This window comes from Phoca vitulina, unplaced genomic scaffold, assembly GCF_004348235.1.
Source record: "Phoca vitulina isolate PV1807 unplaced genomic scaffold, GSC_HSeal_1.0 scaffold2, whole genome shotgun sequence".
NCBI lineage: Eukaryota > Metazoa > Chordata > Mammalia > Carnivora > Phocidae > Phoca > Phoca vitulina.
Window position 1 is genome coordinate 6,220,656 of NW_022589705.1, and position 15,460 is coordinate 6,236,115.

The window sequence follows — 15,460 nt, forward strand, 5'->3', positions numbered from 1 at the left end:
TCTGCATGGAGCACTGGATGTGTTATACGCAAACAATGAATCATGGAACACTACATCAAAAATTAATGATGTAATGTATGGTGATTAACATAACATAATAATAAAAATAAAAATAAGAAATTAAAAGAGACGTATGTTTCATGAAGAAGGTGCTCAACAGTGTGGAATGCTACTGAGAATCTAAAAAAGATCAGGAAAGCAAAGAGTCTATTGAATTTAGCAGCATGAAAGTTGGTGATGACTCTATTAATAAGAACTGATTTCAGAATCAAGAAACAACAACAAAAAGTCAAGTTGAACCCAAATAAGAATCTTGCTTTTTCCCCCCACACACACAACAAAAAGTCTGGAGATGAGCTGCTACAGGCACTAGTTGGCAGCTGCATGTTGGAGCTGCTGTGATTCCCTTGGACTTTCTCTGATGGCTGCATGATGGGTGTCATTACTCTGAACTCATGTACAAGGCAGAGGGGGAAAACGCAAGGGTGTGGAGCCCATCAAAGATGTCCCTTTATTAAGACTAGAAAAGCTTGGGGTGCCTGGGTGGCTCAGTCTGTTGAGCGTCTGCCTTTGGCTCAGGTCATGATCCCGGAGTCCTGGGATCGAGCCCCGCATAGGGCTCCCTGCTCAGCGGGGAGCCTGCTTCTCCCTCTCCCCACCCCCGCTCATGCTCTCTCTCACTATCTCTCTCTCAAATAAATAAATAAAATCTTAAAAAAGAGAGAGAATAGAAAAGCTTTCCAGGGCACCTGGATGGCTTAGTCAGTTAAGCATCTGACTCTTGATCTCAGCTCAGGTCTTGATCTCAGGGCCGTTGAGTTCAAGCTGCATTTTGGGCTCCATGCCCAGGTTAAAAAAAAAAAAGTGAAAGAAAAACTTTCAAAGAAACTCCTATCCTCAGAATTCTTTTGGATCTCATTAGTCAGAACTATGTCATACAGCCACCCTGAACTCCAAGGGAAGCTCTGGGAAGGTGAGAGTTTAATTTTTCTAGCCTCTACAGAGAAAGTGGACAAGGGAAAAGGGGGTTGGGAATGAAAGCCTTCGTCAATCAAAAGTGCCTGCCATGGTGACCTTGAAAACAACAGTCTTAGTAGTTGTGGTGAGAATAAAACCAGATTATATAGGAGATTGAAGAGTGAATTGGAGCCACGGCTCCAGCATGTCTCCCTGTGTGTCACCTGCTTGGCACCTCCAACCTCACCTCTGCTCAAAATGGACCCTTAACTGCTCCTGCGCCTGCGCCGGCTCCTGCAAAGGCAAAGAGTGCAAATGCACCTCCTGAAGAAGAGCTGCTACTCCTGCTGCCCAGTGGGTGATGCCACGTGGGTGCAGGGCTGCATCTGCAAGGAGGCATCGGACAAGTGCAGCTGCTGCGCCTGTTCCGGATGTAAATAGAGCAACACATACAAACCCGCAGCTTTATTTTGTTGTGGTTGTTTAGTTTTTATATCATAATCATAAACTGAACTCTGCAATCCAGCTGGACTTGGAGGGGAGTAAGGAAAATAGGGAACCCATAGAACTGCAGCGAGAGCACAAAGATTATGGGATATTTTGAGCAGATGGGGGTGAAGGGGTACTCTCCTGAGCTACAGAAGGAATGGTCTGTGTAGTTATGATAAAGCACAAGTCAAATGTATTAGAGTTGTCCACAGTCAGCAACAGTGATCTTCCAGCTAGTCTTGCCATTCTTGGACCCAAAGCGCTCCATGGCTTCCACATGCCCTCTTTCACCTTGCCAAAGGCCACACGTTTGCCATCCAAGCACTCAGCCTTGGTAGTGCAGATGAGAAGCTGGGAACCATTTGTGTTGGGTCCACCATTTGCCGTGGACAAGATGCCAGAACCCGTGTGCATTAGGATGAAATTCTCATCAGGGAACTTCTCCCCATAGACGGACTTGCTGCCAGTGCCATTTTGGCTGTGAAGTCACCTCCCTGACACATAAATCCTGCACTAATCTTGTGATAGCAGGAAACTTTATAATAAATCCTTTCTCCCCAGTGCTCAGAGCACGAAAGTTCTCTGCTGTCTTTGGAACTTTGCCTGCAAACAGCTCAAAGGAGACCCAGCCCAAGCGCTCACAGTCTTCCTAGATGCCAAAGAACACAGTGGGGTTGATCATGGCTGAGTTTCAGGGGCGGCTGGGGGGCAACTGGAGGGCCACAGCGTCTGCTCAAACTTGAAGTTTTAAAACTTTTTTTTTCATATTACCCTGACCTTTGATACATTCCTGTTTCTATAAAATATATTAATTACAATAAAAGTTGTTGACTTAAAAAAAAAAGTGAATTGGAGGAGAGGTAGCAAAACACAACAGATAGAAACATTCTCTGTTCATTTGGCTAGAAGTTTAGCTGCATGGAGGAGCAGAGAAGTGGGATGGTATCTAGACTGGGATTTAAGGTCCAGATTTAAGGTTGCTTTTAACATGAAGCAGACTATGTTTGTAAGATGACAGGAATGATGGTAGTGAAGAGAGAGTAACGATGCAGGGAGTCAAGGGAATGAAGAAGACGACTCCAAACAGCTCGCGCCCATGGGTTCCAACCTACTTGTGATCTTTTCTCCCTAACTTTCTATCTGCCTATGGTCTTTGGACTTACTCAGCCACCCTCCACAACTGTGGCAGCTAATTCCTTGCAATAATTCCCTTAGAATCCCTGGTTCTGCTTCTCTGGTTAAATCCTGACATTGAATTTGATCCTTAAAAAGTCATTGAAAAGGCAATAAAATTATGCACTGGTTTCTCTGAAAGCAGAGAGGAGTCACACACTTCCAAAGTGAGAGTTCACTTAAACTGAATTTTAAGGAATTATTAAATTTGGGGCACCTGGGTGGCTCAGTCGTTAAGCATCTGCCTTCAGCTCAGGTCATGATCTCAGGGTCCTGGGATCAAGCCCCATGTTGTGCTCCCTGCTCAGTGGGGAGCCTGCTTCTCCCTCTCCCTCTGCTGCTCCCCCTGCTGTGCTCTCTCTCTCTTTCAAATAAATAAATAAAAATCTTTTAAAAAGAATTATTAAAAATTAATAAGGTAAGACAGGAGTGGGAGCAATGGTAAGCTACTGAGCCAGCTCACTGGAAAAAACAAATTTGATTTGTAGTGTTTGATTATTCCCCTGGTGTGTATATACTCCCACCATGGCCAATATCAAGCTACCAACATGATGATACAGAGTACAGAGTTGGGAAAAAATGCACACAGTTGCTTTTGTGAATCCACACCACTAAGTGGAAAGTGGAGGGAGAACAGAATATACAATGAAAAAGTAAACACCAACTTCTTTCTTCTACAATACACTATCATGGAGAAAAGATCCAATGGACACCCTTTCCCACATAGTTGTCATTGCAGTAGAAGAACAAAGTTCAGAAACATGATTGCAGGGTTTGGCAGCTTACCAATAATGACCACCATAATAATAAATTCAACTAAGAAACCTCTAGACATTGTCCTCAAGAAGCAGGTAATGTTATTTGCCTAAGATCAATGAAGGGTAAATGCAGAGAGATGTGATTCAAACCCTAGGCAGTGTACAGAGAATGCTCTTTCCACCATCAAATGCTTCCTCACTACCATATCCTGTTTTAAGAACTAAACCAAAAGACCAGAATGTGTAACACCAGGAAAATCCTTATACACCCCCATTAGTCGGGGATCAAATTTTTTAGAATCTTTGTAGTAAGATAAAAATGTCCATTTGGTTTTGCAGTAATTTAAAACCAGTCTCTAACCTATTCATCTATGGCTAATTGATTTGTTACAAAGATGCTAATACCAATTCAATGGGGAAAGAATAGTCCCTTCAACAAATGCTGGGACAACTGGATATCCACATGCAAAAGTATGAAATTGGACCCCTGCTTCACATCATATAAAAAGTTAACTCAAAATGGGTTAATGACCTAAATATAAGAGCAAAAACCATAAAACTCTTAGAAGAAAGCACAGGGGTAAACTGACGTGATCCTGGATTCAGAAATGGTTTCCCAGATTTGGCATCAAAACTTTGAATAACAAAAGAAAATACAGATAAATTGAACTTCATCAAAATTAAAAACTTCTATGGCTTCAAAGAACATTCTCAAAAAAGTGAAAATAAAATCTACAGAATGGGAGACAATATTTGCAAATCATATATGTAGTATCCAGAATATCAAGAATTCTCGCAACTCAACAACAAAAAAGACAAAAAAATCTGATTTAAAAATGCACAAAGGACTTGATAACACATTTCTCTAAAGAAGATATAGAGATAGCCAACAAACACATGAAAAAATCAACATCATTAGCCACGAGGTAAATGCAAATCAAAACCATAATAAAGTACCACTTCATACACCCTAGGATATAACTATAATTTTAAAAAATAGTAACTAAGGGGCGCCTGGGTGACTCAGTCGGTTAAGGGGCTGCCTTCAGCTCAGATCCTGGGGTCCTGGGATCAAGCCCTATGTCGGGCTCCCTGCTCAGCAGGTCATCTGTTTCTCCCTGCCCCCTTGCTTCTCCCCCTGCTTGTGGTCTCTCACTCACACTCTCTCTGAAATGAATGAATAAAATCTTTTAAAAAAAATTTTTTTAAATAGTAACAATGTTGGTGAGTGTATGGAGAAACTGAAACTTTAGTACATTGCTGATGGGAATGTAAAATAGCTCAGTATTACGGAAAATAGTTCAGTGATTCCTCAAAAAGTTAAACATAGAATTGCCAAATAACCAAGAAATTCTACTCCTAAATACATACCCAAAAGAATTGAAAACAGTTATTCAAATACATGTTCACATCAGCACTATTCACTTTAGCCAAAAGATGGAAACAGAACAAATGCCCATCAATAGATAAAAAGATAAATTGTAGTATAAACATACAATAAGATATTAATTAACTCATATAAAGAAATGAGTACTGGGCGCCTGGGTGGCTCAGTCGGTTAAGCGTCTGCCTTCGGCTCAGGTCATGGTCCCAGGGTCCTGGGATCGAGTCCCACATCGGGCTCCCTGCTCCGCGGGGAGCCTGCTTCTCCCTCTCCCACTCCCCCTGCTTGTGTTCCTGCTCTCACTCTCTCTCTGTCAAATAAATAAATAGAATCTTTAAAAAAAAAAAAGGGAGAGAAATGAGTACCGACGTATGGTACAATGTAAGTGAACCTCAAAAACACTGTTAAGTAAAAGAAGGTAAACACAAAAGGTCACATATTGTATGATTCCATTTATATGAAATATCCAGAATAGGTAAACCCATAAAGACAGGATGCACACTGGTGGTTGCCAGGAGCTGGGGGTGGGGTAAGTGGGGAGTAATAGCTTAATGAGTACGGGCTTTCCTTTTGGGGTGATGAACATGTTTTGGAACTAGATAGAGGTGGTAGTTGCAGAATGCTGTGAATGTACTAAATACCAATGAAATGTTCACTTTTTAAATGGTTAATTTTAAGTTTCATGAATCTCAATTTAAAAACAAGAAAAGCTAGGATCCAAATTTGCCTCTACAGTTGCAGTTCATATTAAGCAATCAAAAAGAATGTCTCTTAAGTTGTACTGATTTTCATTTTATGTTAAGATCAAGTGAATTCAATTTTGTGTTTTGGAACTATTTCACTGAATTTGAAAACTAAACTAAATGTGGCTTTCAATTCTAAACAAAACAGTAAGAAATAAAGTCAAGATAGGTGGTTTGGTTGGGTTTTTTTCTTAAGAGTTTTAAAATATTTCTGAGATTTTTAATAGCAAAAGGAAATCATATTTAGTACAGCTGGATCATTTCTACATAATTGGCTTTTCCTTCTTGATCTGGTTTTGAACTGTTTACTCCACTTTAGTAATTAACCATTATCAGCTTCATTAATGAAACAGAAACCACCTCCTATAATCATTTATAAAATACTTGTCAAACAAAATTTAAACAAAGAATAGGATCTGGGCAAAGTAACAGCTCTTTAAAATCTACTGCAACTAATTATAAAGTATTCTAGTTATTTTGTTGTTGTTTTCCATTTATTACGAAAGACTCCTTCAGGACCTACAGCATTTCTCTTGGCATAGTTATCTGAATTCTTTTATACAAGAGAAATTATTTTAACAATAGTTTTTATCCACTGATGTGAAAAGCTGAGTTTTTAGCTGCTTATGTCTATAAATTATAAAAATCAAATTCCTATTTAATCAAGCTACCTTTAGAGACATTATTTTATATTCTACTTAATTTTTAGTTGACTGAGTAAAAAAGAGCATGGGAGATAGTCTAAGACATATTTCTTAATTTAAGAAATTATACAAGCAAAATTAACAGCTTGTATATCCAAAATTATAAGCAAATTATAAGCAAAATTACAGCTTGTATATCCAAAAACAAATTTAAAGTATTCTGAAAGATTGTTCTACTGGCATTTAATGAGAATACCACAAAGTCTTAAATGATTTAATGATTTATAGGAAAACATGCTCCACTATTGTAATCCTTTTCCCCAAGGCTTCATATTTTATAGAGTTTAGAATATTATTAATTTAGATAAATAAGGCAAAAAAATAGAATGTTAACTCAGAATATAAGGGATAATGGTGAGATGCAAACTTCATATACATAAATGATGCTAGTGGCAGATCATCAACTGAGCATGTTCTTTGAGCTTCTTTTCTAGTTCACAATTGCACTTTGCTAGCTAAAAGATCAATAGTAGCAATGAAGCACGAAAAGGCTCATAGGGTGATTTAATCCGTGATCTTTTTTTTTATTACTATTCCACCAGAATCTTGGTCTGTGGCAATCTGCGTTCCCAGTGCCCATCACAGGGCCTGGTTCATAATGGGTGTTCAGTAAGTATTTCTTGTATGAATGAATAAATGAAGGAAGGAAGGAAAGAAGGAAGGAAGGAAGAAGGAACTAAGGAAGGAAGGAAGGAAGAAAGGAAGGAAGGAAGGAAGGAAGAAGGAATTAAGGAAGGAAGGAAGGAAGAATGAATGACTGCTATGCTAACCAACTGAGCTAACTATGCAGAAACTAAAAATGAAGATGTAATAAAGTAATGCCTCTAGCATTCAAGAAAGTAAAAATATTCAGTTAAGGTGCTCATTATCTTACACCTTCAGTTTTGAATTCAAGATTTCTTTATCCTCATTTTGTAGGAGGAAAACTGAGCACTAGTAGTTGACACGTTGTTTATGCATCTGTTAGTGCTTTATCTTCCTAGGCTTTAATTGTTTTCATTCATATTTATCTAACCAATTAATCATGGATACCTTATAAGCAAGTACCATGTTCATTCTCATTTCCCTGGTGCTTAATACAGTGACTTGCATGTAAGAGATATTCAATAAATGCTTGCTGAACCCAAAATTTATACTTTTTCTAAAATATTTTCTTCTTCATTTTAATGTCATTTCTAGGGTATTAATATAGTACAGACCTTTCAGAATACAGAAATCTGTAGATAATGACATGGGTATTTCTAATTATTTATGGCAATATATTTTCAAAATCTTATTATCTCTGGGTTATGAAGAAATGGCTCCAAATATTTATGTCTTCTAATTAGCATTAAATAATATTTTATGAAGTTTCTTCATTTGTCTTTTGCAGAATATTATACATTTTTTAAAATCATATTAATACAATGAGCAATGAAGAAATTAAATTTTATAACAACCCCAATTTCAAGAGCAGAAAATTTCTCTAATGTTCCACTTACAATTCTTCTATTTGGGAATTTAGATAAAGGAAGATAAAACTGGAAAATAAAACTGCCCAGTATTTTTCCATAATACCAGTGAAAATCTATACGAAAAAAATATTACTTCTTCTCCAAAGTGGCAAAGGTACACAAGCACCTGTTAAGGGTCCTTATTCTGAGAGAAAAAAAAAAAAAAAATATATATATATATATGTATATATACACATACACACCATCCGGTTTAAATAGGCAGGTAAATCCCCTTTGTAATGAATTAAAGAATTAAATGATATCAGGGAGAATTTCAGTCACCATTTATGACACTAACACTTTTTACCTGGAAATTTCCCCATGGTTTTAGACGGTCAGATATTTTGTATAAATGCACATTAAAAATATAGAATTAAACACTCTAAATTTTTTTCCATTATACTTTCCCTTTTCTTTAATCAATATTATGTTTGGCATAATACTATAGAAATGCACATGATTTGCATAGACTTTTTTTGGCATTGCCAGTCTGTTTTGTGTGATGCAGCACTGACAGATCAGCTCAGACTCTAAATGTAAGGATAAAAAATTATTCACATTTTTAATGTAGTGTTTATGATTACTTGGCACTTCTCTTTACATTAATGCCAGATTTACAAGGCGTATTTTTTTTAATTATGGAGGAGGATAGTTGCTCTTTCTTGTTATTTAACTAAATCGAGTAATTCTTTGTTAGCAGCTCTTCTGAGTCCTGCCAGAATGAACTTGTCTCATTTTGACAAGATGCAGAAGGGGCACTAATAGTTATTAAAAGCATTAAAACATTAACCTTTAGCAACCTCATTTTTCACTTGGTACCCACATTTCAGTATTTTATCAAACTGAAGTTAAACACTAAAAATTAGGAACAACTGATCTTTTCTCTTCAACCTGAAAGAATAAATGTGATAGAAATAAAGGCATTAGAAGGAAGAGACAGTAGAAATAGTTGTTTTAGTGTTAACATAATTCTAATCACCTACCACTGGTGAAACTAGTGTCAGAGAGGGAATTGTTCTAGAAACATCCACTACAATTATCTTCAGAATTTCAAGATTATAGAACTGAGAGTATCAGGATTTGATTTATTAAACATTACACAAGAATTCCAGGTTAAAGAATTTTGAGATCAGAATATTTTAGATAGCAGCCCCTGAAATCACAAATTCAATTCAGTTCAATTTTCAGCCATTCACAGCACACCTCAATAGTAGATTCACAACAAATATTACTGCTACCCCAAATCTCTTGCCACCTGACCATAACCAAAGCACTTCCTTGGCTACTAGAGGAATGCAGAGATAAATGCAACATAATTCCTTTCTAGTGGGAGACTAGGACACGTATATAAGTAATACTACACAGAGTAGAATGTCATAAGTTCTATGCAAACAAAGAATTATGAAAACATAGCAAAGGAAGAAACAAATAATCAGCACAGGCCACAATAAGCACCTGTAGTTGACATTTATCACTCTTTCTAGCCACCTGGTATCTGAAATTTTTCATTTATAAAATTCCCTCTCCTTATGAGTCTCAGTAAGGCAGAGCCCAACTTCCACTATGGAAACTAAAAATGTGGCTTTTCTATCTTCCTTTTTACCTAGAATATGCGCCCATGCCTTAGGCTCAACTGATCAGACATCTCCCCCTACCACCTATGCCCAACAACAATGACAGCACAGAATTCTCTGTGGTAGTTACTGCAATTGTAAATGAAGTTCTTGGAGCAGCTGCAGCAAAGGTATTCAGACTGTATGTAGAACATGTCCAACCACCTACTGATGAGGAGGGTGATTATAATGTCTCCACTACACAAGTTCTGCAACATGATCTAGAACATTGTTACTGGTTGCACAACTGTGAACCTGATTATCCAGTCTTCCTAGTGATTCCACAGGCAACCCAATATCCTGAAAATAAACAATCCTCCATTCATACCAACCAGAATTTCTTCCTACAGTTCACAGCTAATAACCTTAGTGGACACAGAACTTAAAAAATGGTAGCTGGCTTTTCTTTAGTCATATTTTCACCTGCTGACCAAGTCCAGGATATAAAGCAAAACCCTCTGTCACATATAATGAAGTTAGAGCAACAGTCCCTAAGTCTAACTATCAGAACCAAAATGAGGAGCTTTCAAATTCAAGTAATGGAATTTGATCAGGAGACCCAAAGGGCATCATTCATTTATTCCACAATATTTATCCAGTAATTACTATTTTGCAGGCACTCTGCAGGTGCTAGGGATCAATGGTGGCAAAACAAACATTTTCTCTACTCATAGAGATGACTATCTTGTGAGGAAACAGAAAGTAATCTCATAATCATCCTAATCATCATAATCATAATAAATGAAATAAATGCTCTGAGACAAGATAGTATATAATAAAGGAACCTAACCAAAACTAAGATTTTAGAAGGTTTCCCTGATGAAAGATGCTTGAGTTGAGATCCAAAAGATGAGAAACATTTCACTTGGGCCTTGAAGGATCTCAGGCAGAAATGAAAGAATGAAAGTGTCAGGTGAGTACAAAAACATTAATTCAAAAAGATAACATGCACCCCCATGTTTATTACAGCATTATTTATAATAGCCAAGATATGGAAGCAACCTAAGTGTCCATCAGTAGACAAATGGATAAGGAAGATGTGAGACACACACACAATGGAATATTGTACAGCAATGAAAAAGGATGAGATTATGCCATTTGAGACAACATGGATGGATCTGGAGAGTATTATGCTAAGTGAAATAAGATAGATTGAGAAAGACAAATACCATATAATTCCATTTACAAGTAGAATCTAGGGGTGCCTGGTGGCTCAGTCAGGAGACTATGCAACTCTTCGTCTTGGGGTCATAAGTTTGAGCCCCACATTGGGTATAGAGATTATAAAGAAAAATAAACTTAAAAAAAATAAACTAGCATAAAAAAAACATTTAAAGAACAAAACAAAGATAAATAAAATTTTAAAAACAAATGAATAAACAAACAAAAAGCAGAATCAGACCTATAAATACAGAGAACAAACTAATGCCAGGGTGGAGGGGAATTTGGGGTTGGTTGGGCAAAACGAGTGAAGGGAGTGGGAGATACAGGCTTCCAGTTATGGAATGAATAAGTCACAGAATGAAAGGCACAGCATAGGGAATATAGTCCATGATATTGTCATATTGTTGTAAGTGACAGATGGTAACTAACATGTGATAAGCATAGCATAATGTATAAACTTGTCAAATCACTATGTTATACACCTGAAACTAATGTAACATTGTGTATCAACTACACTCAAAAAAATAAAACATACTGTTAGGTCAGTGATTGGATTAGATGCCTCATCTCCTGGAACTATGAGGGAGTTGGAGACCAAGAGAGAGCAGCCACCTCTTTTTTTTTTTAAATCATTGAGATATAATTGACATACAACACTATCAGTTTCAGGTGTACAACATAATGATTCAATATAAGTATACATTGCTAAATGATCAATCACCACAATAAATCCAGTCAACATCCATCACCACACAGTTATAATTTTTTTTCTTGTGGTAAGAACCCTCAAGATCTATTCTCCTAGCGATCTTCAAATACACAATACAGTACTACTAACTATAGTGACCATGCTTTACATTACATCCCCAGGATTCATTTATTTATAACTGGAAGTGTGTACTTTAACCAACTTCATCCATTCACCTACCCCCCACCCCCATCTCTGGCAACCACCAATCCATACCCTGTATCCACTATTCTGGTTTTGTTTTTCTGGGGTTTCTTGGATTCCACATATAATTGAGATCGTATGGTATTTGTCTTTCTCTGTCTGACTTATTTCATTTATCATAATGCCCTCAAGGTCCATCCATGTTTTTACAAATAGCAGGATTTCCTTCTCTTTTATGGCTGAACAATATTTCTCTCTCTCTCTCTCTCTCTCTCTCTGGGTGTATGTGAGTGTATGTGTGTCTGTATCATATTTTCTTTATCCATTCATCCATTGATGGACACTTAAGTTGTTTCCATATGTTGGCTATTGTAAATAATGCTGCAATGAACCTGCAGGTACAGATATCTTCTCAAGTTAGTGTTTTCATTTCCTTCAGATAAATATCCAGAAGCAGAATTGCTAATCATATGGTAGTTCTATTTTTAATTTTTTGAGGAACCTCCATATTATTTTCCATGGTGGTTGCACCAATTTACACTCCCACCAACAGTGCACAAGTTTTCCCCTTTCTCCACGTCCTCATCAACACCTGTTAGTTCAAGTCATTTTGATTTTAGCCATTCTGACAGGTGTGATGTGATATCTCATTGTGGTTTTGATTTGCATCTCCCTGATGATGAGTGATGTTGAGCATCTTTTCATGTGTCTGTTGGTCATCTCTATGTCTTCTTTGGAAAAATATCCATACAGATCCCCTGCCCATTTTTTAATCAGATTGCTTGATTTTTTGGTTTTGAGTTGTATAAATTCTTTAGTTTGGATATTAACTCTTTATCAGATATACATTTTGCAAAGGTTTTCTCTCATTCAGTAGGTTGCCTTTTCATTTTGTTGAGGATTTCCTTTGCTGTGCAGAAGCTTTTTTGCTTGATGTAGTCCACTTGTTTATTTTTGCTTTTGTTGCCTTTAACAGCCATCTCCTGAGAGAGTTCAAAGGGACTAACATTATCAAGGTAAAGTCAACCTTCAAAAAAGGGAGTGAGTTGGAAAATAAGTTTGAAGAATTCAGACAAAGAAGTTGTTCACAAAGGAAAGGGTGCTCCTGAGGGCACAACGTAAGTTGGTGTCTACAAACTAGGATACAGTACCCCTGGAAACACACAACAACGTCGTTACTGTGGTGTCTAAATGGGGTGTCTGTCCGATTGGATGGGGGCCCCCAAATGTGGGGCAAGGATCAGGTGGAGGCCAGTGGCACTGGAGCAGGGAAAGGATTCACCTGAGGCTGAACAAAGGAGATAGAAGTGTATTGAATACATCACAAGGGAGCAGCGGGGAGGACAGCAGAGGAGAGTTGTCTGCCATGAGGTAGTGGGTGGCGGTGGTTTTTAAAGGGGAAAAATGAGGAGGCATGGTGACTGTGGAATTCTCCCTTTTTTGGTAACTGTGCCTGGTTCTAAGTAGCCCATTGGTCAGTGAGGGCCTATGGATATCTTGAGGTGGGTCACCTGAGGGGCCGGTCTGTATCCAGCTAGGGGTTGCTGTAGACCCTTTCTATATTCTATTGCTCAAGCCTGTTTGCCTAAAAGCGGACTCTACACTTACATCATTCCAGGATTTCTAGATCCCCAAGAAGCCTTTTTTTTTTTTTTTTTACAATTGATATGTCTAAGAATGAGATTGATATGTCTAAGAATAATAATTCTACTTTACAAAAGAAATACATATCTCTCATCAAACCCAAAACTTACCATGGTATTTTCCCTGGGTTATACTTCCAGAGCATCAAACAAAAGCATAAAGGAAAATACTAGTTTGGGGAAAATCTCCCTTAACAATGAATCAAAGCACACTAACTCATAGGGCTTCCTATCTTTCTTATTATGGTCTGGCATTAGAAATTGGGTATTTTGGCCCACATTGGGATATTCTGAATTTGGAACAGATGAAGCAGTATAAATAAGTAAGGGTTATTCTTTTAAATATAAATTGAATATATATTTAACATCTATTATATACATTTATATATAATATATATGGAATATTTGTGAAACACCCAAGTTTTTTTAGATACACTGGCAAAAACTTAAGGATAAATACTGTATAGGGACGCCTGGGTGGCTCAGTCATTAAGCGTCTGCCTTCGGCTCAGGTCATGGTCCCAGGGTCCTGGAATCGAGCCCCGCCTCAGGCTCCCTGCTCCGTGGGAAACCTGCTTCTCCTTCTCCCACTCCCCTTGCTTGTGTTCCCTCTCTCGCTGTCTGCCTCTGTCAAATAAATAAAATCTTTAAAAATAAATAAAAATAAATAAATACTGTATTTTATTCAATTAACTATTAAAGCCAAATTTATCAAATCATATAATTAAATATTTATTCCAGTTAGTCAATTCTTATCTTATAAAATGTTTACTATGTCCTACCTAACTTTCTCAAAAAATAAAAGTATTTATGTTTTTGGTGAAAAATCATAGAAGACAACTTGAAAATGATTAAATGGGTCAATTATTTTTTCAAATGTCTTATAGAGAGCCCACAAACACAAATGTGTAAGGAAAGAGTTGTGTTCATCTTTGACTGGGTGTGAACAGTGACCATAGTTTTATTTGACAAGTACTGTATTTTTTCAATGTTCTAACCTGAATGCCTTTAGGAGGTAGGGCTGGCGGGGGAAGCAGACTCCCTTGAATTCACCTTCACCACAGGCCCTCCACTCCCTATTATTAGCACTTAGCTCAATTAACTCATTCACAATTCCTGTCTGGTCCCTCTTGGTCTTTGAGTTTACAACTCCTAAAAGGAAATAGTATGTACTTGGAATAATTTGTTGTTGAGAGACAATTCCCCAGGGATTGCTTATATATATGCACATCTTGTAATCTATACACTTACTCCCTTTGTTCATACTATCCTTTCAAAGATGTTTGAATAGCAAACAGCCTTCAAAGAGAAGATAGCGCCTCCCTCCAGACCAAACGGGGCGGGGGGGTGGGAAGGAGGCATGCTTACTACTCACATGCTTACTACTCATTATAAAAGATTCATGGGGTAATTGGAGGGGGAGACGAACCATGAGAGACTATGGACTCTGAGAATCAAACTGAGGGTTCTAGAGGGGAGGGGGGTGGGGGGATGGGTTAGCCTGGTGATGGGTATTAAAGAGGGCACGTACTGCATGGAGCACTGGGTGTTATACGCAAACAATGAATCATGGAACACTACATCAAAAACTAATGACCTAATGTATGGTGATTAACATAACATAATAAAATTTAAAAAAAAGATTCATTTCCCTAAACTCCAGATTCCTCTCATATCACACCCCTCTACAGGTGCAGGTGTCATCTGGCCCTCTACGTCATCTTGGGAATCGATGATTGGGGAAAAGCACAAAAGTGCTGATATTCTGGCTACTGAGATTATAGAGCATAAAAAAACAGCCCTTCATCTCTGACCCAGGAGTTTCCAGCACAGTGCCCTCTAATCTTTTAGGTGGTTCTTTCTCCAGCCTCAGGCAATTTCTTCACAGGCTTGTGCTGATCAGTACTTGGCTAAAGAATTTAAGGGGACATTTTGCAGATCTAGGGTCAGGACTAGAGTAAGGCAAGCAAGGTGCTCAGGGCCGAAAATCTGAGAAAGCCCTGACTCTCAGGCTCAAACAAGAACCTAAGAATGAGTACCTCCTTGAAGTCTGTGGTGTGGGCATCTCTCTCTCTCTCGCCTCACCCTAGTCCCAGCCCTGTCCCAAGCTCCAGAGTGCTCTCACTGCTCATGTGCCACTCTCTCTCTCTGTCTTTATCTCCCCCCTCCCTCTCCTTTCCTCCCTCCCTCATCTCTCTCCCCCCTCCTCCCTCCCTCACTTTCCCTCCCTCTCCTTCTGTCTCTCTCTGTCTCCTGAGGGTTTCTCCTCTCCCATACTCAGCCCATTTAACTCTGGGATGCCTTGACCTCCCCAGATCCCCAGCACTTTCTCTTCAGCTCAGCGCTGCCTGGGTAGCTCCTCCCTGTGCTGTTTCTGGAATCTCTCTGCAGGTAGTTAAGTTGGGCAATCATAAGGTTCTCCTTGCTGATTTCCCTTCTCTCAAGAC

The 15,460-nt window shown here is 38.2% G+C and overlaps 1 pseudogene; it reads right to left on the minus strand.

Moving 5' to 3' along the window:
• Nucleotides 1-1,642: 1,642 nt before the first annotated feature.
• On the minus strand, nucleotides 1,643-2,128 carry LOC116642466 (annotated as a pseudogene).
• Between the last annotated feature and the right edge of the window lie 13,332 nt (nucleotides 2,129-15,460).